A 5,133-nucleotide genomic window follows, 5' to 3' on the forward strand; every position below is an offset into this window, starting at 1 on the left:
AAAGTAAGTGGAGAGGGACATTTCAGGTTCATAGATTTGAAGACTCAATATTATCAAAATGTCATTTCTCTCCAAACTGATTCTATAGATTCAGTATAAACTGAATCAAAATCCCTGCAGGCTATTTTGCAGAAACTGACAAGCTGATTCTGAAATTTATACGGAACAGGAAAGGATCTAAACTGCCAAAAAATTTTGACAAACAAGAACATTTATTTTTAGTTCATTGAACACATTTTCCTTTAATTCTATGAATATATTTATAATAGTTGCTTTGAAGTCTTGATCTGCTAAGTCAACATCTGGACCCATTTGAAGTCATTTTCTACTGAATCCCATTTTTCTGAGTATGAGTCACACCTTCCTGTTTCTTTGCATGTCTAGTAATATTTCGTTGGAAACTAGACATTATATAATGATGTTGTAGTGAATCGTGTTGTGTTCGTCTGCAGATTGTTGCCTTTTTGTTCTACTGGGTAGTTCACTTGCCTGGATTGAAACTGGAAACTTAGTCTTTCCTGCTACTGCAGATACATCCGTTCTAATCCTACAGTTTGTAGTAATGGCGGGTCAGCACACCCTGTGCCTCAATGTTTTTGGAAGTTCTGGAAGTTTTTGAAAGTTTTGGAAGTTATTTCACCATCATCCAAGGATTTGGACAGACATTACACTCATACCTGAGAGATCACCCTAAAGTTTCCTTGCTTCTAGGCAACCCACCCTCCAACCAACTTCAAAATAATCTGCCAACCTCAGGCTCTGTCTTCCAGTTGGTTGTATTTTTAAACTTTCAGCTTTCTCTTACCCAAACTGCACACAATTGGAAAATGTACTTGCTTTAAAAACAAACGAACAAACAAACGAAAAAAACTGGCAGTAAATTCGTGGGTACTTTTTAAAGCTCTTTCAAGACTCCTTTTTGCTGTCTCCCCTGGAGTCCCTACACATGGGTAATTTGGCTGTCAGCCAGGAATTTAGGCAGAATTGATACTCAGATTTTGGTCTTACTCTTTATTACAGAATTTCTCCTTGGACTTCCACCTAGTTTTTCAATGATAAAGTGTGACCTGGCACCCTGAGCTGGCAAGGCAGTGGTTTACATCTGTGGTCTTCTAACTCTGTAGCTGTGGGGGTTAGGAATAAGACCAAACCCTTCTCACGCCAAATCACAACCTTGAAATTCTTAACTCTTCCACTTGCAGTTTTTTCAAGAGAAAACTTTCCTCTGGCTTCTATTTCAGATGCTCACAGTACCCTTAATCTACTGCATTTTAAAATATTTTATCCAGCTATTATAATTATCACCTGTAGTGTGGTTCACATAATTACATCACTCCACAGCCATTTACTAGAAGGTTCCCCTCCTCTCTTCTACTTTAAATTTCTTAATTTTTTTGGAAGTTCTTTTAAGTGCTATCAAGGCTCATCTTTAAAGGCATTATTAAACTGATTTCTACTAAAAATAGAAATCACACAAAATTGCTACACAATATATTTATTTCTCCCTGTTTGAGACCATTGCTGGGAGCAGGCTGAATGGACTCAGGACATTTAAATGGCTTAGAGAATTTGAAAACAAGAACAAAACCAATTTAAAATTGGTCTGCTTTTTATTATTGCCCTGCCCTAGTAATTCTAAACAATATCACTGATTAAATACAACTCCCCTCTCTTCTGGTATGAAGTATGCCATTGTTGTGATAAGCACATGTTAACCCCCATCCCCCTCCCAATTCTCGGTTTTTCCTAACAAGGTATGAGATTTGAAGTCTAGATTATTATTGTACTACTGTACTTACACCATATAACTTCTTCTTCAAAGTAAATTAATATCAAGGTGTATTATAATTGCTTACAAACAGCTTTGTTTGAGCTGGTTTCACTGCTCACCCCGCCCCCCCCCCTTTTTTTTGGCACGTGTATTTCTCAGCTTTGGTTAACAAAGTGGGAGGCTTGAGGTCTGGATTATTACTACTGTGTTATATTGACACCACACGCTGCCTCTGTCAAGATTAGTGATATAAACAGATCAATAGCAACTCTTCATATTTAGCTTTGTTTTTATACTTTCCCACTCTTGAACGCTTCTTCTTTATCTATCAATAATTTTACCAAGAAAAATAGGTCATTACATACAATAAAATATCTTTATTTAACTCTCAGATGTAAAAACCAGCTGGGTATAAAATTTGGAAAATACAATCTTTCCTCATTATCACTACAGACCTTATTCATTGTCCTCTGATACATAATATTGCAAAAGAATTCTGAGGTCAGCCTGATTTTTGTTCCTTTGTAATTAAGGTTTTTATTTTTACCTCTGAGCCTATAGGATTTTAGTCTAGTATTAGAAATATTTTACAAGCTTATGTTTTGGGGTAGATCTCTTATTTATTTTTACTGGAATGCAATGGATTTTTTTCAAACTGTATACTTAAATGAGAGATTTAAGATTCGCTTAGGGAGCACTAAAAAAGCTACTAAAATTTCAGTGGCAGAGTAAAAACTGAAGAGGGAATTTACTTAGAAAAGGAGTTTAAGTTTCCCCAGGGGAATCTGATAATAGGAGAAGAATTTGTATTTCCTAATCTTAAATTTATACTGCTAATTTAATATTATTTGTACTATATTATTATACTATATTATTATCTGGTGATATCTGATGTGGGAATGTTGGGGTTTGGAGTCAACAGTCCAGAAAGAATTCTTAAGACGTCTTCGGTGCAGAAAGGTGGTTTTATTAAAGAACAGGGACAGGATCGATGGGCAGAAAAAGCTGCACTGGGGTCATGAGGAGTGGCTGAATATATACTTTCAAGTTGGGAGGGGGATGCAGAGAGCATAAATCTCTAAGGAATTTTAGGAGCAAGAAAGATTTCTAGGACCTTGAAGGGGCTATTGTTAGGAAAAGGCCATTTATTACTGTTTAGTAAAAACTGAGTCATGAGACCCCTCAGATGTCTATCAGTGGGCCATATGCTTGGAGGATGACTACCGACATGTATCTTGGGGGATAGAGATAAAGGAAGTTTCCAAAAGAATTTTTATATGTTAAAGGAGACTTACGGGATCCTGGAAATAGGGATAATGTTAAGCTAAGATTACCTTTTGCCTTTAGCAAAGTATCAAGATCGAGGCAGTTGAGTTCCTAGAGGAAGGTCACTCTGCCTGTCTCAAGGATTTGTCAATGGGCTGTAAGTTGTAAGGAAATTTAATATTTTTCTTTTGCCTTTGTTTCCTCCATCAATTTCCTTGTTCTATAAGTTCAGTGAGACAATGTTACCGACCGTAAGTTCAGATAGGAAATACAACTGGAGGTGAATTCCTGGTCTAGTGTTTAAGGAAGCCTCAAATTACTTATTAGTTTAGATCATTTCAGAAATTTCGGAAGACAACCCTAATAGGAAGGACTAGTGTCAAAAACTGAGGAAGGAATATAAGAATTCTCTTATATTCGTTTGAACTTTTTCTCTCAAAGGAAATAAACCATACCTGTGATAAACCAATGGTCAAATTTCAAGCCTGTTAGTTAAGATTAAAAAAAAATTTTTTTTAATTTTAAAGCATAGGAATGTTGGCCTCTAGAGAGAAGAAACTGAATGCTCTTCTCCATTTCTTTCCCCCAGACAGACAGACAGACACACACACACACACACACACACACACACACACACACATTTCATGCCACCCTCAAAAAAAGGCTGTTACCACTGACCAGACATAGGGACATTTCATTGACCACTTCCACTTGCTAGTGATCACTCTACCCAGTTAAGAAGATAACAGAGATGTGGACACTTTTACCATCTTTCATCCTACCACGTGAATGGAATATTTAAAAGCATTGTGCTGGCTCAGCCAGCCTTCACCTTTTCTCTCTCTCTGCCTTTTTTAGACTGTCTTCCTCCCAAGACTGTGAAGAATTCACAACTGGCTGGTACTTAATCCTTTGCCAGCTTTCTTTTACTGCCATGGTCTTATAAAGGTTAGATGGCAGTGTCCAGAAGTTTTCCTCTTCATATAATCACTGTTCTTCAGAGTGGCTATGATATGCACAAAGCTAGACATATGGTGAGTACCTTCTGATACCCTTTACATAATAAATCATCACCTAGATTTTTATTTCAAGCTCCTGAACCACTTGTGGCTTTTCCTTGTTCTAAAACGACTTCCTTTTCTTTCTTCCATGTCCTGCAGTTTTTTGTATGTCTGTGTATGTTATTCTAATGTTTCCCAACTCCTCTGAAAGGAAATAATAATCCTGGGCATATATCCATTTATTGTGCTATGCAGATCTACATTATTACTGATTTTTTTAAATGGATTGATCTATTAGTTATTGAAAAAGGTATGTTACAATCTCCCGTTATGATTGTGGGTTTGTCTATTTCTCCTTTTAATTAAGTCAATCTTTGCTTTATATGTTTTGAGGTTATGTTATCAGATATTTTCCTAGTAAAGTTTTTACTATCACCGAGCGATTATCTCACACTAATGCCTCTTATTTTTTTTTTTAAGATTTNTTTATTGTTGGGGCGCCTGGGTGGCACAGCGGTTAAGCGTCTGCCTTCGGCTCAGGGCGTGATCCCGGCGTTGTGGGATCGAGCCCCACATCAGGCTCCTCTGCTGTGAGCCTGCTTCTTCCTCTCCCATTCCCCCTGCTTGTGTTCCCTCTCTCGCTGGCTGTCTCTATCTCTGTCAAATAAATAATAAAAAATCTTAAAAAAAAAAAAAAAGATTTATTTATTGTTTGGGGGGGGAAGGGAAGAGAGAGTAGGAGAGAGAGAATCTCAAGCAGACTTCCCCACTGAGCAGGGAGCCTGACTCAGGACTCGATCTCAGGACCCTAAAATCATGACCTGAGCCCAAATCAAGAGTCAGACACTTAACCAACTGANTATTTTCCTAGTAAAGTTTTTACTAGCACCGAGCGATTATCTCACACTAATGCCTCTTATTTTTTTTTTTTTTAAGATTTATTTATTGTTGGGGGGGGAAGGGAAGAGAGAGTAGGAGAGAGAGAATCTCAAGCAGACTTCCCCACTGAGCAGGGAGCCTGACTCAGGACTCGATCTCAGGACCCTAAAATCATGACCTGAGCCCAAATCAAGAGTCAGACACTTAACCAACTGA

This window comes from Ailuropoda melanoleuca, chromosome 3 (assembly GCF_002007445.2).
Source record: "Ailuropoda melanoleuca isolate Jingjing chromosome 3, ASM200744v2, whole genome shotgun sequence".
Lineage (NCBI taxonomy): Eukaryota > Metazoa > Chordata > Mammalia > Carnivora > Ursidae > Ailuropoda > Ailuropoda melanoleuca.